Here is a 26,501-nt window from a genome sequence, read left to right on the forward strand (position 1 = left end):
AAAACAGAAACAGATCATGGACATGGAGGGCAGACTTGTATCTGCCGGGAGGGTGGAGGGGGGGCTTGGTAGATGAAGACTATCACATTTAGAATGCATGAATGATGGGGTCCTGCTGTACAGTGCAGGGGACTGTATCTAGTCTCTTGGGTAAGAACCTGTTGGAGAAAAAAAATGGCTGTGTATGGGTGGCAGGTCACTTTGCTAAAATTGAAGGAACATTGTAAATCAACTCTACTTCAATAAATTTTTTTAAGAATGGACATTTAGTTTGCCTACATATCTTGACAATTGTAAATAGTGCTACTGTGAATATTGGGGTTCATGTATCTTTTCAAATTAGAATTTTCATATTTTCTGGATATATGCTCAAGAGCAAGATTGCAGGATCATATAGTAACACTAATTTTAGTTTTTTAAGGACTATCCATGCTGTTATTCATAGTGACTGTACCAATTTACATTCCCACCAACAGTGTAGGAGGGTTCCCTTTTAGGACAAATATTTTTTAATACAGCAGTGTTGATTTCAGTGAAAAACTGTGGAAGGGACTTTTTCTTATATATATATACATTTGGGAGGTTAAAATGTTCATTTCTTATTTCAAGAGGGGATTCTTGAAAATCATTATGATGCCACTATAATTGAGGTACCTAGGATCAGAATGGGGCACAACTGATAAGAGAATCCTGGAACTTGCTCAAAAATTTGCAAGGTCACCATGTTTCTTAAAGAATTATGTCCAAACTCCTTGACCTGAAATACAAAATTATCATGTTACAGACCATGGTTTTATACCTGGTGTTGAATTTTGACTCTTCCAGTCTTAGATTCTGAGAACTGATAATCACTCTGCTTCTCATGTTTCTTATCTGTTAAATGGAGATCATAAGATTACTATAAAGATTTCATAAGATAAAGCTCAATAAATGTTATTTGTTATTATTTTCCACTCATATTCCACTCATTTAGAAATAACTACAAATTTTATAAAAGTGTCACTTCATGGTATATCAAAGTATGGTTGCAAATTCTTTACAAAAATAGCATTAAGGTGTTGCTGCAGTATCAAGATTACAGTGCAAAACAAGACCATGATCTCAATGCTCCTCACTTATTTCTTTTTCTTTTTTTATTTATTATATAGAAATTCTATCACATTCAAGAATATTTTGCTCTGCATTGCCTTCATTTTTTCATCTCATACTATTTCAAAGGCTGTTCAAACTTTACTTCCCTGGCAGACACTCTTTGCTGACAGCTCAGTAAAATATATTTATTGTTTCATTCAGCTACTTTCTAAAATCATGTATTTTATAAAATCCTTCACTTATCGCTCAAGTTTAAGTTTGCCAACCTCTTCTATGTTGAAACCTAGTAAATAATAAAATTATCTCTTCATTCATTACTTTTTAAAATATGGTTTTTACTGATTCTATTTGCTTACCATTTGATCATCACATTTTAGCATTCTGCATAATTTGGTTCATTTTAAATAGCAAATTACTAAATAAGAGTATCTGTATATAGTGCTATTTTAAAATAGGGTGATAGCCCTTGGTAATTTTATTTTATTTAAGAAACACATTCCAGTTTAAAAATTCCATTATGATTTCCTGTCTACCTTGATATCAGAAGATGAGTAACATTGAGAAAAAAAGGCTATGATGGAGCTTATCACCCTTATTTATTTAATTACTTCCTTGTTCTTTTTTATTTTTTAAAGTATAGTTGATTTACAATGTTAGTTCAATTTCTGTTGTATAGCAAATGACACAATCACACACAGTTCCCTGTGCTGTACAGTAGGACCCCATTGCCCATCCATTCCTAATGTTATAGTTTGCTTTAAAGACATGTAGTTTGAAAGGAACTGCATTTTCACTGAAAATATTTGAGAACATCTCTTGCTTACTCTAGTTTCCTATGGTTTTTTTGTCTTCACTCAACTTCTATAAGGTAATATATAATTTATATATCCATAAGAATAAAGATATATAGAATTTTTAGCCTAACACAATCTCTTCAAATAAATAAAACAGCCACTAGAACAAGAACAAAAGAGCTGTCTAAAGACTACAAGAAATCTCAAGAGTTGACTAGTGTACACGCAAATCAAAACCAATGCATATTTGAAAATATGTAACAGTACAAACTTGAAAATACATAAAATTAAATGTTTAATTGACTTACATTTATTTTACTTTTGTACTTTCATCTTAAGTGAATTAGGGCTTTTCAAAACTTAGTATTTCCATACTCTTTTTTTGTTTCATTCAATGAGGAACCTTGGCTAAACCTATTAAGCAATGTTCCTGACTATCTCTCATCATGGATCTATGAAGACGTGTTTATGGGCCACCACTATTCTACTGAATAATGATTTTTATTAAAATGTTGTATTTAAATAGATATCCTTGGTATTAGTTGGCATTATAACCTAGTTCTTCAGAGTTCTCTATCAAAAATGAAGTACTACTGAACATTTACTATAGTATTTAAGACAGTAGCCTGGGTGCCAGAGCAATCTAAATCATGAACATTGCCTTTAGGAAGTTGAAAGTCTAGTTGCAGAGATATGGAAACATATATAAACAAATGAAAAATGATTGAGTTAATGAATATTTTATTGATATGCATATTGAGTGTATACAAGACACTATTCCAATTATATAAAATGTAATAGCAAATAAAATAAAGTCTATAGAATTATATTTAATGGAAGATAGTAATATTCTCAGGAATAGTTTAACTGGTTACTTAGAAGTGAATTATGTGAATATTAAGACGTGTAATTAAGAAATGCAGTATATAGATTCAAATGTATGTTCAACAAAAATATAACAAAAAAGCTTGTGACAGGTGTATATAAAATCTGATTTTGAAATTCCCACTGTGGCTCAGTAGGTTAGGAACCTGACTAGTATCCATGAGGATCCAGGTTTGATGTGTAGGCCGGCGGCAGCTATGGCTCTGTTTCAACCCCTAGCCTGGGAACTTACATATTCCAGAGGTGCATCCCTAAAAAGACAAATACATAAATAAATAAATGAAATTTGAGAGTTTATCTACTATAAATATTTTGACTGTGATTTTGATTTAAACAGACCTTAAATTTATTTATTTATTTATTTGAGTTGATTTACAATGTTGTGTCAATTTTTGTGGTACAGCAAAGTGACCCAGTAATACATATATATACACACATGCACACATATATATATATATATAAACATATATATATTCTCTTTCTTATATTATCTTCCATCATGGTCTATCCCATGAGACTGGATGTAGTTCCTTGTACTATAAAATAAGACTTCATTGGGAGTTCCTGTTGTGGAGTATTGGAAACGAATCCAAGTAGGAACCATGAGGTTGCACGTTCGATCCCTGTCTTCCCTTAGCAGGTTAAGGATCTGGCATTGCCATGAGCTATGTTGTAGTTTGCAGATGTGGCTCAGATCTGGCATTGCTGTGGCTGCGGTATAGGCTGGTGGCTGTAGCTCCGACTGGACCCCTGGCCTGGGAACCTCCATATGCCACGTGTGTGGCCCTAAAAAGAAAAAAAAAAAAAAGTAGGACTTCATTGCTTATACATTAAAACTTAAATTTAGATAAGAGGAAATTAAGTTGATATAAAACAAACAGTAGAGTGTTTTCTTTACAAAAAGCAACTGGCTTTTGAATGTTTAATTTGATTATTAAAAAATATGTCCATTCAGAGATTCTCTGAGTCCAGCAACCTTACCCAGGAACTGGAGTATATCAGGTTTGGGACTCAAACTTACATTGGCAAATCATTTAATTTAACAAAAATTGAAATTTTTTCATTTTTAAAATGGGGTTAATAAGGCTACCTACCATTTAAAGTCATTGGGGATATTTAATGAATAATGTACCAGTTTTATCTATTAAATACTATGATTTCTTATTGATACATATAATACCTAATAATATTATTAGATCTTGCATGTCTGCCTTATAATTTGAAGATCTTAGGCCATTTTTATAATGCTAATCAAAGCCACTCTAGGTCACATAAGTTTGTAACATTCTTCCAAGAGATGAGTATTAGGAAGAAAGTGTTATTCACCACAAATAAAAGAAAACATAATCTCATCCATTAAAAGAATAATCATTAAATCGTATACCTAATAGGCACTATTAATTAACCATCCTTTATGAACTAAGCATTCATACTTAAGTAATTCTATGAGATAAGCACTATTGACCTTGGTTTAAAGATAAAGAAACTGAGATTCAGCGTGCTTAGATGAATTATTCAAAATCACATTGCTGATAATAAGAAAACTGATATTTCAATCTAGTTTAACTATCTTCAAAGATTATACATAAAATTCTGAATTGGAGAGTTTGGCGAATTTGGAGATGCAGTGTTTTAGTCCTTCTGATGAACAGTATATTGTACTAGCTGCCCCTTAAAGGAAACTTCAGTGGTAGAGAAGATTCCAGGGTGGCCCACATTCATTGACTGATGAGACAAAGGTAATTCCACTGTTTTGACCCAGCTTGAGAGAATTCTGATGAATAATTATCCCAAAGCTTCTTGTGTGCTTGGTTGAAGTTCTCAGCCTGCATATGTTGTAGGCTGATTTCTTCCCAGCCTGACCTTAATTCCTCCTCCATTTACTAGTGTTGATTCCAACAGCACTCTAAAATATCCTAAACATTAAAGTCAGTCTCTTGTTTCCTGGAGAACTCAACCTGCAACACAGGCCAATTAGAGAATGGCTTATTGAATCCCTTGAACTAACCTCTTAGTATCCCAATTAATTTTAATTTTTTTATTATTTTGGAAGAGATGATTTAGTGCTAAGCTGTCAAATCACAAGTCTCTTTTTAACAACTTTTTTTTATAGGTTTTGATATGTTAAAATGAGTAACAAAATTGACAATGCTTCATTTACAATTGAAAGTAAGGGAAAGAAATTGTCTACTCTGGGATAGATATCCTGCAAAAATTCTCTTGGTGATAACATATTTGCAAAATGAAAACTATCTTTCTGGTTGTGTTGTAATGGATAGTCTTTTAGACTGTAGGTTGGAAAGGCTGAGTTTTTGCTTTGCCCATTCAGGTAACTGGCTAGATGACATATGGCGACTTTTCTTTCTTAGCCCCTTATCTCCAAAAACAATGTTTTTGTCTGCTTCTTTAGGTCCCTTTCAATTTCAAGACTATTTCATTTTTTTTAAATTTTTGGTTGATTTTCAGAATTTCTTAGCATTAAACCTCTCTGTTTCCTCTAGTCTTTTTATGAAGTTGTTAATGAACTGTAAAAAATTACTTAAAATCATTAGTAGAGTTTTAAAGGAACTCTGGAGTGAATCATTTGTAGTGTAAATAATCACCTCCTAATTTATGCATTTTGTAAACTCACACTTATCTAGTGGAATATGTTACTTATTCTAAGAAAATTTGATCTTTGACACTGGGGTAGAGGTAGCTTCTAAAAACTGTCATTCTTTGAAAAGTAATTTCAAAGGTGAAAAATGGCTCCATACTGAGGTCACATATTTAACATCTTAACATTCTTTACCAATAAAAATTCTTCAGTTTTTGTAACTGTGAACATTATTTCTTAGTAGACTAGAGTCTTTAGAATTTGCAAACAGTATTCAATAGCAGTTAGTGATACATGTCTTTAAAAATAGCCTTGACATCCTTAATACCCTTTGAGAACACAAAAGTACACAGAGGTTTTATTTTTACTGCTTTGGGAATAAAGTACACTCTGCTTCATCTCTCCAAATAAAACTATGTAAAAATTATTTATTTTGCCAAGTTTTGTTGGAGGAAATATTTATTCTATCTACTAATCTGGGCTCAAGCTAAAATATCAAAACCAATGACACATCATGAAACATGAAAGTTTATCCAAACAAAGAATGAACAGATAATGCAAAAGAGACACCTCTGAAGGAAATGTGATATATATTATAGATTATCTATAAATTCAAAATCTTAAAAATTATAATTTCTAGGATATCTTCTGGGCACAGTGATGGAATACAAAAAATTTTCAAGTTGTAGGTCATCTATCTAGATATCCTCAAAAAACAACTCTAATAGTCTTTGAACCTGGCTACCTCATCTTCTTGAACTTTCTAAGTTGTCCTCATCAAAATTAATTCTCTTCTTCCCTCTCATGGAACTTTTTTTTTATATCTCAATTCTACATAGTCTTCTTATACAGTGGAATGATATTTAGTATAATATAAATTATTACGCGAAAAATATGTCCAGTATGACTTCAAACTTATAATAAATGCATATGGATGTTTGCACATGTTAGCAAAAGCATTTGCTTAAATATATTAACAATCTTTAGTTCTGAGATTACGAGTCATTTTTATTTTGTCTTTTGTGCTTTTGCATTTTTTCCAAATTTTCCATGATGAACATTTACTGTTTTGGTAAGAAGAACAAGAGTCAATGACTTTTTAAAAATAGCATTTCAGAGGATTTTTGAAGTGGAAAAACAAAGTCTATTTTAAAAGTTAACGTTTTCGTGCTGTCTGATGGAGGCAGCGACAGCACCAGTAGGAAAAAGAACAGGTGATGCTAAATCATAGTATAGAGGCAATGAACACTGTTTTCCCCAAATTTATGTCCACCCAGGACCTCAGAATGTGACATTTGGAATAAAGGTCTTTGTACATGTCATTAAGGTAAGGATCTTGAGAGGAGGTCATCTGGATTCAAGTGGGCTCTAAATTCAATGATTTGCCATCCTTATAAAATAAAAGGAAGGTAGATTTGAAGCTCATGGAGACACAGACAGAAGTCATGTAAAGATGGAGGCAGACATTAGAAGTATCCAGCCACAAGCCAAGAAGTGACAAGAGTTGCCCTTAACCACCAGAAGGTAGGACGTAGGCAGGGAAAAAAACCTCCCTCAGAGTCTCCAGAAGGAACTGACCCCACTGACACCTTGATTTTGGAATCTGGTCTCCAGACTGTGAAAGAATACATTTCTGGAGTTCTCGTTGTGGCGCAGTGGTTAACGAATCCGACTAGGAACCATGAGGTTGCAGGTTCGGTCCCTGCCCTTGCTCAGTGGGTTAATGATCTGGCGTTGCCGTGAGCTGTGGTGTAGGTTGCAGACGCGGCTCGGATCCCGCGTTGCTGTGGCTCTGGCGTAGGCTGGTGGTTACAGCTCCGATTCGACCCCTAGCCTGGGAACCTCCATATGCCGCGGGAGCGGCCCAAGAAAAATGGCAAAAAGACAAAAAAAAAAAAAAAAAAAAAAAAAGAAAGAATACATTTCTGCTGTTCTAAACTTTTAAGTTTATGAAGATTTGTTATACCCATCTTAGGAAATGAATGTAGTGGGTAAGAGCCAGGGAGCACCTCCACTGAGTGATCAGTCGCTGCATTGGCTTTGCTTTCCAATGTTTAAGGTAAGATTCAAGAATATGAATATAAGGAGTTCTCGTCGTGGCGCAGAGGTTAACGAATCTGCCTGGGAACCATGAGGTTGCGGGTTTGGTCCCTGGCCTTGCTCGGTGGGTTGGGGATCCGGCGTTGCGGTGACCTGTGGTGTGGGTCACAGATGGCGGCTCAGATCCTGCGTTGCTGTGGCTCTGACCTAGGCCCTCGGCTAAAGCTCCGATTGGACCCCTGGCCTGGGAACCTCCATATGCCTCGGAAAGTGGCCCTAGAAAGGGCAAAAAGATGAAAAAAATATATATATATATATATATATAAACTCTACAAGTTATGAGGATAAAAAATTATGACAAAGATTTTAAAAGGTTTGCTCTATGTTCTTTGTGTTGTATGTACAGAAGTCAATAAGGGAGAAGTTTAATATGTGAATGATATTTCAAGAAGCTGTTTCTTCTCTCTTACTGTGCCCTTGTATACTGTGTAGCAAACATTATGTGTGGAGTTGGTGGCTATTTTCTAATTGAATTTCTATTTTATTTTTTCTTATTCCAAGTAGCAAGTTATATTTTCTCAAGTGTTTGCTAAAAATATGAATTGGTTCTATATGAAATATTTAAATCAGGGAGCTGCCTAAAGAAAAAAAAAAATCACTGCTTGCCACAACACTTCCAATTGAGAACCAGAGGGTGGTATAAGTACCTGTTACTTTTGAGGATTTCAATGTATTGGATGGGGTAACAAAGCATATTATGAACTGTGATTATTATTTCAAGGAAATTATTCTCCTCGTCTGATTTTTAGTTTACAAATAAACAGTGGTTTTCTAAGTCTGGACCCTGGGTAATGATTCTTAGTGTCCATTGAAATCAGGGTGGAGAGTGAAGAAGCAAGAAATCCACGGCCTATTGTGTGACACAACCAAAGTTTTGTGCTTAAAATAAGTTCTGCATTGAATGAGGGATATGAAGAGATAAAATGTTGATTTGGGGGATGTAGTATAAGAAATCTTGACTCTATTTTTTTCCCTGTCATTGCCCATTTTTAAATGAAAAAGAAGGAAAAGAAAAATAATATAAATTAAAATTTTTTAATGTAATCTGAGTTTAATGAGACCTTAATAAGTTATTGCATTATTTAATTATTGATATTCTTCTTATATAAACAGTCTTCTTTATTAGTGTTGAAATTGTTTTAATTTATAATTTATACCTTGTTTTTTGCTAAAGAATTTCTAAATAACTGTATAAGATTAAAAATAAGTACTGTATACCTCATTTATAAATATCCCTCTTCTGGCATACATGACATTATTGTCTAGTACTTACATATGCAAACATAGATAACTTGACATGATTATTATTTCACAAGTATTAAAGTGTACTGTCATCTCAGTGTTTCTCTGAAGCTTTCTAAAATTTATTATACATTGTAAAATTTTGGAAGTAACCAACAGTGAAGCAAATACTGAGTTTATAATTTTCAATTCAACTGAGAAAAATGTAATTAAACCTAATAATTATTAGGAAAAAAGAGTACTGTGAAGTTAAAAAAGAAATCAGAAATCCTTTAAAAGAGGCATTCTAAACATAGTGTTCATAGATAAGATCTCTGAAATCTCTGAAAGTTTATATTTAATTTTATGTGTATGTGCTCATTAATCTGGGGTGTGGCTTCATAATTTCGATCATGTTCTCAGAGTATTAGTAGGGCCAGAAATGTTGGGAAACACTACTTTGGAAAAACAAGAAAGGTGATTGTACTAATAACCCAGAATGGTTAGTTATACTCATTGGGTATTGAACTTTATTTTCAAAATTCTTATAGGCAAAGTAAAACAAACACATAAACGTAAGAGCTATATATAATTCTTGTATCATTTCATTTGCAAGGATAGAATTTTTTTATAATACAGTTTCAAGGGAAATCAGTTATACGGCTGGATATATACTAAACATAATTTAATATCCACATATCTTTGACAGCAGGATTGCAAAAAAATATGAACACTTTAAATTGAAGTTTTTAGTGAAATAGAATGAAAGCAAAGCTGAATGCATATTTTACATGTTAACTCTGAAAGCATGACTATGTGTTGGGGCAGGGGGAGTAAGTAATACAGACCAGATGTAATAATATAGGAATATAGCTCCAGCCTAGAGAAATAGAATTTTAACCTGTCTTTTAGACGAGCTTCCTCAAATATCAGAGAAAGCATGTGGTAAATGTCAATCATTGCATTGTTGAATTCTTAGGCACTAGCCTAAAGAGAAATTGGTTAGAGGGGGATCGTTTAATCTAAGAACTTGATATTAAAGTGACAATATTTATTGATTTATGTCATGATGAAGAGATCATCTAAATGTGCATAGGTGCGGACAATAGATGTGCTTCCAAATAAGACCCAAATTTTTCCAAAGGTAAATGTTTTATCTCTAACACTCAGACAACTACTCTGTGCAGATGTTAGAATTTAAATTCACGACTTACTAAGCTGCCTTAAATTATTTAAATCATCATTATAGGCTTCTAGGATATTTACTTTTCACAGAACAAAATTTTAATGGGTCCACCAGTATATTTTTGATGATTTTATTTATATTATCAATTTAGACAATGGAAAATATTTAACAAAGCTAATATTGTTTTAGCATAGTTGTAGCAAGCTTTTTTTTTTTTTTTTTTTGGACAGTGTTTTATTGAGGCTTAGTTTAATAACAAATACTTTTTTCAGAATAAATGCCATTCAGTCCTTTGATTGTTCTCTTAGAGATGGATGTGGATCCAGTTAATCTGATAACCATGCTAACTATTATATTCATATACTTACTCATTATCTGCTTCATTCCAAAGAGATATAAGAGTTTACAAAGAGTCCTTTGTATATTGTTTTAAAAGGTTGTGGGTGAATCTTTAATGTGATACTTCTCCCTCTCCAATGAGAAAGCCATCAACAAAATAATTCTGAAAGCTATTAGGACTTTTAAAAATACATATTTCTCTACATTTGTCTTATTTTATCTTTAAGACCTCTTATATTTTGTTCATTAAGATATTTAAAGAAAACAAAGGGGAAAAGCTCCTTGAAATTTGCCTTTGCAATGATTTTTTAGGTATGATACAAAAGCACAGGCAATATAAGCAAAAATAAACACATAGGACATCAAACTAAAAGCCTTCTCCACAGCACAGGAAATGATCAACACAATGAAGTGGCAACCTATGGAATGGGAGAAAATATTTATAAGCCATCTGGTAAAGAGTTAATATCCAAAGTATATGAGAAACTCATACAAATCAACACAAAACAAACCAAAAAACTTGATTGTAAAATGGGCAAAGGAGGAGTTCTCATTGTGGCTAGTAGAACCTGACTAGTATCCATGAGGATGCAGGTTCAATCCCTGGCCTCTCTCAGTGGGTTAAGTACCAGCATTGCCACAAGCTGCTATGTGGGTTGCAGATGCAGCTCGGATCCTGCACTTCTGTGACTGTGGCATAGGCTGGCAGCTGCAGCTCCAATTTGACCCCTAGCCTGGGAACCTCCATATGCCACAAGTATGGCCCTAAAAAAAATTGGGCAAAGGACCAGATTAGACTTTTTCCCATCGAAGACATACAAATGGCCAACAGGTACATGAAAAGGTGCTCAATATCATTAATCATCAGGGAAATGAAGATTAAAAGCACAGTGAGATACCACCTCACACCTATTAGGATGGCTATTATCAAAAAGGGCAAGAAATAACAAGTGTTGGCAAGGATATGAATAAAAGGAACTCTTGTACATTTTTGGTGAGGACATACTGGTACTATGGAAAACACTATGGAAGTTTTTCAGAAAATTAAAAATATAACTGCCATATGATCCAACAATCCCACTTCTGGGAGTATATCCAGTGAAAATAAAATCACTACCTCAAAGAGATATCCTCATCTTCATCTTCACTGTAGCGTTATTCACAATTGCCAAAATATGGAAACAACCTGTGTCCATTGATAGATGAATGAGTAAAAATATTGTAGTATATGTATAGTGGAATACAATTCAGCTATAGAAAAGGATGGAATCTTGCTATTTGTGATAAGATAGATGAACCCAGAGGTCATTATGCTAAAGAAAAAAGCCAGAGAGAAGACAAGTACTGTTTGATGTTACTTTCATGTGGAATCTTAAAAAAGTTGAACTTAGAACCTGAGAATGAAATGATGGTTCCTAGGGTCTGAGCAGTGGGGAAAATGAGAAGAGTTTGCTCAAAGAGGACAGGATTTCAGTTATAAGATGAATAAGTCCTGGGAAGGTAATATATAGTGTGGTGACTATAGTCTATACTGTATTGTATATTTAAAATTTGTTGACAGTAAATCTTAAATGTTTTCACTGCACCAAAAAAAACCAAACAAACCCAAACTCCCAAAACAGGTAACTATGGCAGGTGACAGTTGTGTTAATTAGCTTGATTGTGACAGTCATTTCACTATGTATATGTATATCAAACCATCATTTATATATCTTAAATACTTAAAATTTCTGTCAATTATACCTCAACAAAGCTGAAAAAAGATATTAGTCAAAATTATATATACATATATAAATGTATTCAGTCAAAATAACTTTATATGAATATTCATATATATATACATACATACATATGTACATCTATACAAATGGATTGATATTGAGTGTTCACTTATATGATTCATATTGAACACATACCATGCTTCATAATCCAGGACAAAGTTGTGCCTCACTATGAATTTCAAAGATAGACTTGTAAGGAAAAATATAAAGAAAATAATTACTTTGAAAGTACTAATATTAATCATAATTTTTCCCCTATTTGGTTAGATAATCTTTAAACAGTGTTTTACTTTTTATGTCAGTTTCAAAAGCGATAGATTAAACGTCTATAGGTTAGTTAAATGATCTAGAATTGAAAATTATACAAACTTTTTAAAACATTTCTAAATATATATAAGGTGTGTTATGTGCTATATGAACACACAGAAAACAAACTGAAGTGTATTTATCCCATAACATGCAAACCTAAATATCATTACATGATAATGTCTAAACATTGGGCAAAGCACATGTAACAGAAATCAGAACACATACAAAGTATTACTACTCAAAAAATTCATAAAATTGCAAATGGAAAGGTCTTTTCCATCTTCATCGAAAATGCTACACCCTAATAACTCCTAATAGCTGTAGGTAGTGTTTGGAAAACAGTATTTGCATCTCTCAGCTGGCAGACATGAAAATGTGCAGAAATTCCAATTATAATTAAGTGTTCCTAATGACTTTGTCACCCACTGGTTACCATGGCATCAGAAGCTTGAAGTGCATATGTACTTAGTCTCACAGATTACTTCAGTGAGATGAATAGATCCTACATGGACCCTAGCAGGGTGAAGGTTAAAATGCCAAGCAGCCACTGGCCCCTGCTGACCCACTAACCAGAGTGAGCAGATCAGCGGGGACTCCATGGTAGAGGGCTGATGAGCCTAATTGGCAACAGATGTTAGATTCCTGGATGCAAAGGATGGAAGCAAGTATAAGAAAAGGAAATGAAGACTTGAAAGTACACCTCGTTCCAATTACACCTTCATGATAGTGAAACTCCTAAACAACCCTAAGCCTTGCTATTGAGGGACCAGTTGGTAGCCCAAAGGTGTTACTTTGTTCTTAATTTCTTTTGGTCTTTAATTCTTTAGTCACAAAAAGAAATAAATGGATCAGATCATTTCCAAGATTCTTTTCAATTCCTTTCATTCTATATTCACTCCTAATTCTATTGATTCTTCTTGAAATTGGCCAGAATCTTGCAATTTGGATCTTGAATAATGCTTTTTGTTTGTAAGGAAGAAAGAATGGTGTAAAAGAAAGAGCCTACTTGTTAGAATCAGAAAGACAGGATTTTACTCTTCATTCCATCTATTGTCATGTATCTTGAGCAGGTCTCTTCTATTTCTTCATTCGTGAAATTAACAGAATAATATCTGTTAAAAAGACAGTGGTGCAGTAACTTATCGCTTATCACACTCAACACGGCAAAATTACGAAGAACCTATTTGCAATTGTAGGGAAATTTTAAATATAAGTCAGAAAATATATTTACATGCTATACAGAGAAGATTCTTTTTACTGAGTTGACTGAAAGTATTATAATTTCCTTAATTATACCTCACTTCCTAGGATCTTTGATGATCTATCCAGGCTTTCATACCTATGCTTTAATTTTGTTCTTTTAATTCATATTGAAATTCATATTTGGAAAGCTTATCACTGTCTGAGATTTTTTTCATACCTAATGATTTTCACATTTGTCATATCTGATAATTGCAATCGTTATCTCAATTATATTAAATGTAAGAGACATACTTTTTGTCACTAGCACAACATTATTTTATGTTATTTTATATTTGCTTAAAAATAATACAGCAAAAAGCAAAGATGGTAAATCTTGAAATATTTGTCTACTGGAACAAAATTCTAAATTCTGTGCACAGAAGACAGGGGTGCGAGTTATAACACAGGAAAGTTTTCATGGTATAAAAACCAAACTTACAAGTATCAAATACTTATAAATATAACATATTCCTTACATTGTGAGTCACTTTTTGGATAATTTTTCATTTTTTTTACTGTGCAACTTTCAAGTAAATTTGAAGCATTTTTACATTTCTTCATTTACCAGGCTGTTAAAAACGTTATAAACTAGTGCAAAATCTGAGGAGCTTTAATATATATTTACCTGTTTCCTGTTTTCTAAAGTATATATCAAAATCATTAGTTTCTCTCAGGCTATTTTAATGTGGAGATGACTAGAAAATTTTTAAATTTTTATTTATCATTTATGTTTTGTCTTCAATTTAGAAACAAACAAGAAACAATAGAGAAAGCAAAGACAGGTAATCTAGACACAATTCCTATTAACATTTTGGTGTATAACCAATTTTTTTCTTTATAACCATGCAGTGATTTTTTTGGGAAAGTGTATGACTAAACAATATTGTCACATTTGTGAATTATGTGATGCACTATATCCATTGACAACATATTATGTTTGAACTCTTTCAAAGAAGCTACTGGTATTAGAGAATCAGTGACTCAAGATTAGTAACTCATCTTTTACCTCTGTTGTTTCTGTTCAATAATTTATATAGTCTTTAGGCAAAAAATAATAATTTCTACATTTTCATAATAATGTTTCTAAAGCTTCAGACTTAACACATTCTTTTATACTAATTGATCCAAGTATGAACTATTGAATTTATAATTTTTTAAGCACTAAAGATAACATCAGCTATCTTCTGTAGCTATCAGTATGGAATTAAAGTTAGTTTTATACAGGTAAAAGTACATAGTCATGATTGTAAGAAATAAACAGCAGAAGATTTCAGAAACAAATGTGTCCCATAACTTAACATTTAGATGAGTTAACATTAAATGAATCAGAATCACAGATTGAGCCTTTCTCCCCTTTGAAAGTATGTTTTAGTTAAAACCTTAAGAGTAGAAATATTTGCCAAGCAATTGGTGGTTATTTTATCAATCCAAAGCATACAATCAGTTTGTGATACTTGATAAAGACATAATTCTATCATCTATAATGAGGTGGAATTTTTAAAAGTGGAGCTTTTGAGGTTGAAAAGGCAGCTGCTTTGTATCATCTTTACTGTGAATTTATGATAATGGATTACTATGAAATGACTGGATGAAAGCAGCAGTCTAACTGGGATGAAAGCAGCAATCTGGCTTGCTGGGAAGCTCCCTCCTATAATCATCCTATGGAATTTAAATCATAGAGGAGGGCTAATGTCACATTCAAGTGCAGATTTAAGTACTCCTGAGTGATGGCATTTGGTGACCTCTAATATTGGCTGAACCTGTGTTTAGATTTTTAAAGGGGGTGTGAACTATGGCACTCTTTTGCTTTTGCTCTGTCACCTTCTCTTCACGTTATCAACATGGTAAATATTTTTGTGGGCGCAAACAGAACCCAAATCAGTAAAAGGACAACACCTGGGGATAGGATTTTAGGTGATACTTGGAATTGAACTAAATATATGCCATGATTTAAAATATGGTTATTTTTAATTATGTGAAGTCAACAGGATCATTATTTTAACCTCTTCACTGACTCTTTAAAACAGAATATAATTTAGTTACTTAGGAAAAAATCATGTATACATACACATTTTTAACAAAGGATACTCAAATATCTTAAATACTTTAAAATCTTCCCAATTAAAATTCATTTTCATGGAAAGATTAAAAGCAAAATGAACTGAAAAAAGAAAACAAGAATTTTCATGCTTTTCTAGTTAAAATGACATCTCCCTATTAAAATGTATTTCAGAATCTGCAAATGCTTATGTTGTCAAATCACTTAGAAACATTTCTTTTGTAAAAGTATAGTAGTGTCCGACAGACATCAAACATTAATTCTAGATTATTCACTTCAATGGGGGTAAAGAATATAGAATGCAAAACATTGAAATATATTCCACGATCTTTTAGTCACATTTTTTTTCTTTTTTAGATTGTCTCCCCTATTATTGCTAATTCCTACACACAGCAGTACCATAGTGTCTTAAGGAAATTGCTTTGAAGAGGCAATTTATAAACAATTTTTTAAAAAGTATTTTCATATTCTTTTTGCATTTCTAGAAAAACTTTGTAAAATCTATTTGTCCTTCTAACCTACTCCCCCCAATCTGTCTCTGACCTCGGCTTATTAGTCATTTTTTTCCTCCCTCTTCTTTTGCCCCTATTCCCTTTTCCTCTTGCAGTTGGTGTCAGCTTTTTCTATAGCAGTTTTCCAAATCCAAATCCTTGTTTAGTGCTCCCTCCACTCAGGCCACTCTTCATGATAAGGCTTGAATGTTTATGTGTGTTTATACACACACACACACACACACACACACACACACACACACACACACGAAGTGTTGGTCATTGCCAGTCAGGCAATGATAAAATTTTTCTTAGCAGATATTAGAGGGAATGAGGCTTTGAATAATCCTATCCTAATCATCTTCTCCATTTCAAACAATAAATTGGTAGGCATTTTTCAAAGAAATGCAGGTAGATAGATACCTAATTTTTTTATTTTTTTTTTCCTTTTTAAAAAGTCTGTCTGGGAGCTCTTATTGTAGCTCAGTGAGTTAAGAACACAACACAGTGTCCATGAGGATGTGGGTTTGATCCCTAGTCTTATTCAGTGGGTTTAAGGATCCAGCATAGTACAGCAAACTGCATTGTAGGTCCCAAATGTGACTCAGATCTGGCAATGCCATGGCTGTGGCATAGGCCTGAAGCTACCTATGCCTGGGAACTATCATATGCCTTAGCTGTTCCCCCCCCCCCCAAAAAAAATATGGCTTCTTTAGGTTGGGTTTAGAATCAAATTATAAACTTCAGGTTTAATAAAATGTAATACCAAAAAAGCTATATAACAGATGCCTCTGTTTGATAATGACAGACATTCAAAAATATTTGTTGAATAAATGTAAAAATGAATAAACAGACATTCCCTCTCCATTTTTGAGATTAACTCCAATTTTCAACCTATTTCCTAATTCTTCCCATACCTGGCCTATTATTCTTTTTACTTTCAGAGATGAGACCAGAGTGATCAAGATGATTCTTTGCATACATTTTCAATGATTAAAACAAGTATGTTCACATTTTGATGCTACTGCATCAAATAGCTATACAAAAGTGTCTAACTTTATAAGTATCAGTATTAACTTTGCATCTGGCCTTTTAAGTCAGATCAATCCACTTATGCACCATGCCTAAGTTTGCCTTTAAGTAAAAGCTTCAGGCTAGATAAGGTCCTAGCTTTTTTGTTTAATGACATCTAGTCTTCAGCATTTTCTTCCAACCTCTTTAAATATTTCACTGATTATAAAGTTTCCATCTTGAATGTAAATACTAGATACTCTTTTCTTAGATTTGGTGATTACATGAATTTCCTTCTGGCATTTTAGACTCTAGATTTTGGGGGGTAACTTTTGGATTTTCAAAATCATTTGAACTTGAAATCTTCTGTTGTCTACACCTGAGTTCCAGTTCAATGTCAAATAAGTTCAGGTTACTTCCTGACTTAATTTTCCAGAGACTGAGTTTATGCAGATAGGAATAGAGTAGGGAGAAATAAGTAAATAAACTCTGTATCCCTATAAATGATAGAGGTTGGTAAAATGGCTAAAATTCACTCCAGATTATGTTCAAGGTGGAGCACTCATATAAGGGCAAATATGAGTTGAGTATACTTAGCTTATTTTTTGCAAAATTGCTAATAATAGTGATGTAATTTTCAGCAAAGAGATAAATCTATATTGAGGAAAGAGGTAGTCAGTATTACTTCCCATTCTTTCATGCCAGCATAACAAACATAAGATTAAATGATTTTCCAGAAAACAAATTGAGGACCGTTACATGTAGTGGGATTGTTTAACAGTGTGCATCACAGAAGCTAACAATAATAATTTCTGATCAGTAACGAAGACTTAGGAATGTTACTTACCTAAAAGCTTTCATTTTCCAATGCAAAACTCCAAAGTACTTTAAAGTCCCTTACCATCAGTCCTTATGCCAAAGAAGGCAACGTTTTGCAGCCACTCTTAAGACAATAGACAGGTAGAACAAATATTTTTCAGTATTAAATTGAAGAGGATAATTCCCTAAGATCAAATTTATGACATTGCCTGTATGTGTGTGATAGAAATTTAGCCTTGGAAGCAGAAACTTTATAAGAATTCAGTAAATATAAAACTGTAAGTTTAATATGTAAATTATAAGCATATGAAGAATAGATTCCTGAGCATTTACTGTGACGTTTATTGTGCTTCAAGTGTCTGTATTCACCTGTTGGTTGAATTTTTGGTCCCCAAATATAAAAAGTTCTTTATCACTTTCTTCATAGTTGAAGGAATATTGACTTTCAAAAATAGAGTTTCTTCCCCCACCTCAAGTAATTTCAAGAACCCCAGATGCTCAGAATTCTCATTGTTCCTCATTGCTCTTGCACGTAGATAGTTATGCCAGAAGTTCCTAACATTTCCACAGCATCACTCACTCAGCTAGAGCATTGGTGTCATTGACATTGCCAGTATTGCCAAATACATCCTCGCCTTGTACATCTGGGTATAACTTGGTTTCCAGAGCTAGTGGAACAAGAAGCAGATTCTTGTACTTCAATGGCAAGTATTTGTGAATGACTTTGCTGAGCTGTGCAAAGGAAAACTTGCCTTCTTTGTTACTATTCCTAGAGAGCTTGCACAGAGCCCTCCTGGAGGCTCAGTGTGGCCAATGGTGAAGTGATGGATTTCTTTTCAGGCTCTTTCATGGTGAGTCAGGTTAGGAGTGAAGCTCCCAACCGTAATTTTGTTGTCTTTAATGAGCCCAAACCTATGCCATAGTGGAGGATAAATCTGCTTCACTCTTTGAGAGCTGGTGCTGATAAGAGCTTAAATCCAACTACCTATCATTGTCACTAGATGCCACCTGTGGATATGAAGGCCTGACTTGCTCATAATCACTCTAACAAAGTGAGAGGAACGCTTCAACTCTCAAAGCAAAGTTTTATAAGTGCTCCAGGTATTAGTATAAGCATGATGAAACTCTTTTAACAACTCCTTTCAACGTCTCTTAAAACAAAGTAGTGCTACCACTTTGCCCAAGGATAGGTGGATTTTATGCTAGAGCAGAATATGGTTAATCTCGTCTTTGACTTTGTTCTCAGGCTCTGTCACTGTATCCCTTCTTATAATGAGTTTTGTCTTAGCACTATTCTGCAATTTGTCTTCTGTCAGGGTATCCCAGTCTAGCAAACATATGAGTATATGTCTGGGCATCATTGTGGAAAGTCTTAGGGCCCAGTATCTCTGCCTACCCCTTCAGAAATCATATTGGCTTTGATTTGGTTTAAGTCAGTTCCTCCACTCAGCATGTTTATTCATTGTTCACTGTGTGTCTGGCAATGATGTGGGCATAGAGAATACAAGAAGTTTTTAGAAAGAGACATTTGTGAATTCATATAGCCTTCTCTCTACAGTAATGATGGAATGAACAAGGTGAGAATAACATGTCAGATGGCTCTAAGTATGAATGAGATAAAACAAAGAAATAGGACTGTAGGCATCCTGGGAGTAAAGATAATTTTTAATTTTATTTAGAGTGATCAGGATTGCCTGCATATGAAGAGCACATTTGAGTCAAGATATCTGGAAGAAGACCATCCCAGGCAGAGTGTGCAAAACATTATAGTCTCTGGGTGACTAGGGAAGGAATAGACATGAGACTGGGGTCTGAACTCTATAGAGGTACAACTTTTATGTTCCTTCACCAGTCCAGTCATGACACCCATTTATAATGAAAAAGAATACCTGGCATGATCAATCTACTGCAAATTAACATAGGACGTAGATGGGAATCAGCAAACCATGAAGAACTAAAATAAAGAAAAGATGCTGAGACAGCAAGGTAAAATCAGGTATCTAACCATATCTTGCTAAGGATATTATTCCTTAGGACTGATTAAAAGATAATGCAGGACTAACATGTATTTACATTTGAAAGCATTGGCTCTGCTTAATAAGCAGTGTGTACAGTGCATAGAGTAGCAGTCTTTGAGGAATTTAATAATTCTCAGTTGATTTAGTGTTTTATTTATAAGTTTTATCAAAGACCCCTAGGAACTTTCAGCAATTGTAAGTGCATTCAAATTTTGCTGCTTTTCGTAAATAATAGCACAATAAAACTAGCAACATTTTCAGGTGCAGTTTTAAACAATGTGTTGTATTTTGATGTGCCAAATTTAACATGCCTCTCTTAAGGTGAAGTCATATTTACTTATTTAACATATATTGCATAGGTATTATGTGCAAGGCTCTGTTATAGGTGCTAGGGATTTAGCAGTCAACCAAACTACACCCCCACCATATGTGTTAGTGGGCAAGGCAGACGCACATCAGGTACTAAATTCTATAAAGAAAAAACTGGGTAAGTGAATAGACAATTTCCATGAGAAATTTCTTTGGGAATGCATATCAATCAGAATATGCTGAAGTAACAAAGAGACCTTCAAAACTTAGTGGCTTTAAAAGCATAGGTTTCCTGCTCATGCTGTATGTATATTGTGGGTTGGCACCAAACTCTGCTTCTTGAAATCATTCAGTGACCTAGGCTAAAGAATCAGACCCCATCTTGCCTGTCGTTGGTCATTGCGCTAAAGGGAAAAGAGGGTCCTGGAGGGACATGATCTAGAAGGAAGTGCAACTTACCACTTTCCTGCTTACAACTCACTGCCCAGAGCTAATCCTGTAGCCCACTCAGTTACAGGATAGCTAGAAAGTGGCCAGACCTAAGTATATGTTTTAAACAACACTAATAACCATCAAGAGCAGATATTAAAGAACTTTTTGAGATGGTGACACTCAAATTGAGACCTGAGGGAAATGAGGGGATGAGAGCTGGGGCCAGAATATTCATAGCTAAAAGAGGAGTTAGGACTTCATCAAAACTAAAAACACTTAATAAAACATAAGAAAATGAAAAGAGAAGCTACATAGGGAGAGAAAAATAATCACACATTATATATCTGGTAAAGGACATACATCTAGAATATACAAACATCACTTATAAGTTAAGAAGAAGAACACCCAATTTAAAAAATATAGGCAAAATTTTTGAGACAATTCACCAAAGCAGATATAGGAATGATAACTGACCACAAAAAATATTTTAAATATAGTTAACCATTAGATTAATGCAAATTAAACTATAACGAGATCATATGCACACTAGAATGCAAAAAAAAATGATGATACCAAATGTTAGGCTGTGGAGAAATGAAATCCTTATAATGTTGCTGATGGGACTGTAAAATGGTACAGCTTGCTTTGGGAAAGAGTTTGGCAGCTTCTTAGAATGCTAAACATATGCTAATCATATAACTCAGTCATTTCATTCCTATTTATCTACCAAAGAATAATGAAAAGCTATGTTCAAAAAGGCTTGGACATTAATAATCATATTAGCATTATTCGTAAAAGTCAAGAATTCGAGAAAATTCAAATGTCCATAAAGTGGTCAACAGAAACACAAAAGGTAAAATATGGCTATAAAGTGGATTCTAGTCAGCAATAAAAACGAACAAACTATAGTTATGTGCTACAATATAGGTAGGCCTAAAAAACATTAGGCTAAATGAAAGAAGCCTGATGTGGAAGATAATATATTATACCTTGTATTTATATTTAATTACCAGAAAGGGAAAACTATAGGTATAGAAAGTAAATCAGTGGTCTCTTGGAACCATAGGGGAAGTAGGTGTTCTGCAAATAGGCACAAGATAACTTTTTTGGAATGAAGATTGTGTCCTAAGACTAGGCTCAATTTATAGCTGCACAATTATATTAATTTATTAAAATTGTAAAAATGAGTTCTTAAAATGGGCAGGTTTTGTGGTATGTAATGTATGCTTCAATAAAGTGGGTCAAAAAGATAAAAAAAAAAATAAAAGTAATGAAACAGTGAGGAGGCCGATATGGCTTATAAAGTGTAAAAATGGTAAAGAGCCATGGGAGATACATAGGGTCATGGGTGTAAGCCATTGGCCTTATCATGTAATCACTAAGTCTTTGATACTGGAGTTCGAACTTCTTTATAAGTTTGTGGGAAGTCAGGGGGTGTTTTGAGTATTAGAGAGACTGGAAGTTATGTTTTTGAAAGATGCTCTATATTGACTTGGTGTAGCAGGTAGGATTAAAGTAAGACAATATGCTTTTACAGTAGTTCAGGCAAGAAATTATGAAAAATAGGTCAGGAATGGTGCAGTGGAAGTGGTAAAAAATAATCTGTTTAGGATATGTTTAAAAAGTAGAGATGTGATACACACACACACACACACACACACAATGAAGTATTAGTCAGCCATAAAAATTAATGAAATAATGTCATTTGCAGCAACATGGATGGACCTAGAGATAATCATAAGGAAAGTTAGACAGTGAAAGGCAAACATTATATGATATCAATTTTATGTGGAATCTAAAAAAAAGGATACAAATGAACTTATTTGCAGAAGAGGAACAGACTTATAGGCTTTGAAAACAAACTTTCAGTTACCAAAGGGGACTGGTGGCAGAGAGGTAGGAGGGACTGGGGGTTTGACATTGGCATATGCACACTATGGTAAATGGAATGGTTGGCCAACAGGGACCAGCAGTATAGTACAGGGAACTCTACTCAATATTCTATGATAATCTATGTGGGAAAAGAATCTGAAAAAGAATGAATATGTGTACATATATAACTGAATCACTTGTACAGCAGATATTATCACAATATGGTAAATCAACTGTACTTTAATAAACTTTAAAAATGAAAAAAAGTAGAGCTTCCAAACTAATAGATTTTTCACATTTTTATTACCAAATAATATGAGTAAATAACATTATCCCATTCCTAAACCTCAGTCTAATGCTGAATACAACTCTAAATCAATACTGACATTTCAACCTCAAGATTTAGGGTTCAGAGGAGGAGTTACTGGTAGGATGCAGATCAGGGAAGTTTGATGCACACTTATTTTTTAATATCAATGAAGCTGCACTGAAATGGCCATATTAAGTTTCTTTATTCATCCTTAAAATATATTCTCACTTGGGACTACAACTTATCCCATACCTTCCTTATAGCTATATCTTATTATAGCCATCCAAAACAGTTGAGCAGAATTAGGGACATGGGCCTTAATTTTCATAATATATGATGTGTAATTCAGATTAATAGTTTGGTACTCAAATCAAATATACACTATGGAAATCTGAGTAAAATTTCCCCTCTCACATTTGAAATATGATTTTCTATTACAATAAGGCATTTTATTTTTGAGGAATAATTTCTTGGAACTGTGAGTGGGAATGTTTTTTAAAAATCAATATAATTCATAAACCTCTAGCCAAATTGATTGAAAGAGAGAAAGAGAAGACACAAACTATTAACACCAGGAAAGAAAACGGACATCGCTATAGACTCTTCAAACTTTAAAATAAGAAAATATTATGAGCAATTTTATGCCAATAAATTTGAAAACTCTTTTAAACATAAATTTCTGGAAAGGTATAAATTAAGAATGGTTCAAGACTAAATATTAACTTAAAATGGAATATTAACAGTAAGAGTTAAAATAAATTTCTGGAAGAAAACATAAGAAAATACTTATAATATTGAGTTAAAGATTTCTCTAACAGGAAACAGAAAGCACCCAGGAATGCAAGGAAGGAAAGAAAGAGAAATAAATAAGAGGTAGGCCAAATAGACAGGAAATTATAATGCAGTCTATTTCAATCCAAATATATTTGTATTTATATCTCAGGGTATATCAGTGAGATTAAAATTCTAAGTATTAGAAAGGTAGACATTCTGTGACTATTTAGATAGGATGATTGTGTATATGGAAAATACAGAAATATGTATGGATACATTGTTAGAATTAATAAGTTTTATAAGACTTCTAGATACCAAGTCAATATAAAAAAATCCACTAGTATATTTCCGTGAGCAACGGCAAACAAATAAAATGTAAATATTTTACCTAACAGCATAAAATAAGAGCCACCTATAAGTTACCCCAACCAAAGATTTCAAGGTCTTTATATAGAAAAATTAATTATTTATTGTGTTTCTATAGCATTATAGAGAATAATGAAATAAAAACATAAATTGAGAGATAAGCCATATTAATAGATTTGAGAAATCAATCCTATAAAGAAATTTATTATTCCAAACTTGATCTATAGTTTCAAAGTAACCATTATTGCTTTGTGTGTGAAAGTTCATGTGGTTTGTGTACACAGAACTGTACAAGCTAATGCTAAAATTCATATAAAAATTCTAAAAATAAGCAAGAAATTCTTAAAGGAAAATAAAACAGAGGTAGAACTTGTTGAACCAGATTCCAAGACTTATTTTATTTTATTTTATTGTCTTTTTGCCATTTCTTGGGCTGCTTCTGCGGCATATGGAGATTCCCAGGCTAGGGGTCAAATCAGAGCTACAGCTGCCGGCCTACGCCAGAGCCTCAGCAATGCAGGATCTGAGCTGCATCTGCAACCTACACCAAAGCTCACAGCAATGCTGGATCCTTAACCCACTGAGCAAGGCCAGGGATCGAACCTGCAACCTCATGGTTCCTAGTCGGATTCTTTAACTACTGAGCCATGACGGGAACTCCACAAGACTTATTTTAAAGGAACAATAATATGGACAGTGTGGCACTGGTTCCAGTTTAGACAAAGAGAGGAACATCAGACAATACTGATTTTAGATGTAGACCTATAAATCTTAAAACACTTCTTTACTAAAAGAGTGAAGGCAGTCTTTTCAACAAATGATCTGTTGATAAATTATAACATTTATGTTTCTTAAAGTCTACATCATTTCATATGCAAAGGAAGGAGTAATGTTTGAGAGGAGGCATGAGGTAGATTTATGGGGTTCTGATGACGTTCTATTTCTTGGCCAGAGCGGCAGTGGCACAACTAAGGCAATCCTTTGAGCTCTTTATCTATATAGTTTGTGCACTTTTCACAGGTGTTATAATTCACAATGAAACAAAGACATATTATATTATACTATATATATATATATAAATATATATTCTTAAACCAAAATTTTACAAATGGAGACCTGATTGAAATAAAGAGGCATTTATTTGGGGCTTGTTAGAACATCTGCTCTGAAGATACAAATTTAAGAAAGAGTTGAATTGTGCTCTGCTGGACTACAAAATGGGGAGGCCTATAAAGGCAAAAAACAAAACAAAATATAAATAGTTCATCAAGAATTAGGATTGGAGATGGCAAGATATAAATGTGGCTTGTTAAGAACTGGTTGGCATTTGGAATGATTACACAATTGCAAAGGACATGCAGATACTCTGGAACTACAAAGTTGCTGCTAGCAGTTGTTAGGAGTTGTTTTGAAAATGGCTTATGGTGTCCTTACATTTGATGCAATACAGAGAAAATTCAAGTTCTCATGGATACAGGAATGTGTCTGAAACCATATCCACAGTGATTACCTGGGTCTATTCTGGACTGGAGTTACTCCATTTTGATTTTTAAATGATCATGAATATGTCATCAACTTCAACATTTGAGAAGTCTATATTTTAATAGAGTTGAGAAATAAATGGTAATTCTTTAAATCTTCCAAGGTATGTGGCAGTGTGACAAGATGGTCTTTGAAGCCAAGTGATACATGTGAAACCACTTTTACCTGAAGTCGAGAAGAAAAAAGAATTTTTATCACTAAAGAAATTTTTTATGATAAATGATTTTATATTAAAATGATCATATATAGTATAAAATGCAAGTTTGCATGATTTTGAATGCTAACTTTGTGTCAAGTATTTTTTCACTTTTAAGATGTTTCTTATTTTCCTTGTGCTACTTCAACCCATATTCTTCCAAAACCCATCCAAAATATCCCATCCATTTACCCCAACTCACCATGAAAACACACACACACTCACTCACTCCTGGTTTGCCTGGAATTTTTTGGGGTTCACTGCTGAAAAATCCTCCAGTCCTAGACAAACTGGGAAGGCTGGTCAGAGGTATTTCAGAAGCAAAGTTTTAAAAGCTCTTTCTTTCACCACTGTTTAATGCTTTGAATGTTAATACATTTCAAACAAAGAAAACAGATTATATTTTCAGACTCTAGAATTATACTCAAATCAAAATATATTTTGAACTTAAATTATGTTATTTGTAAATGAAACAGATATTTTCTGCTATTTTTCCCAAATGAAGTTTCTGCTCATGCTCAGTGGTAATGGTAAACCTTACCCACCAGGTTCCATTTACCTGATCTTAGGTGAGACAAGACAGAGCTTCTTTTAGCCAGATGTAGGCTTGAGACAAGGTTAAGAAATGGCTAGGTTTTGAAATATATATATAATCATAAAATAAGAAAGAAGAATAAGACATCTGAGAAAGAATGATAGAATAAGTTGTTGGAAGAATATTATGTGATTTATGGCCAAAAATAAGGACTAGAATTAA

The 26,501-nt window shown here is 33.5% G+C and overlaps 1 long non-coding RNA gene across 1 annotated transcript in view; it reads right to left on the reverse strand.

Moving 5' to 3' along the window:
- LOC102159601 overlaps positions 596 to 26,501 on the reverse strand; it is an 83,204-nt gene continuing 57,298 nt past the window's right edge. Inside the window, exon 3 of the long non-coding RNA XR_307193.2 lies at positions 596 to 873. This is a non-coding gene — a long non-coding RNA (uncharacterized LOC102159601). The remainder of the gene's footprint in view (positions 874 to 26,501) is intronic.

This window comes from Sus scrofa, chromosome 13 (genome assembly GCF_000003025.6).
Source record: "Sus scrofa isolate TJ Tabasco breed Duroc chromosome 13, Sscrofa11.1, whole genome shotgun sequence".
NCBI lineage: Eukaryota > Metazoa > Chordata > Mammalia > Artiodactyla > Suidae > Sus > Sus scrofa.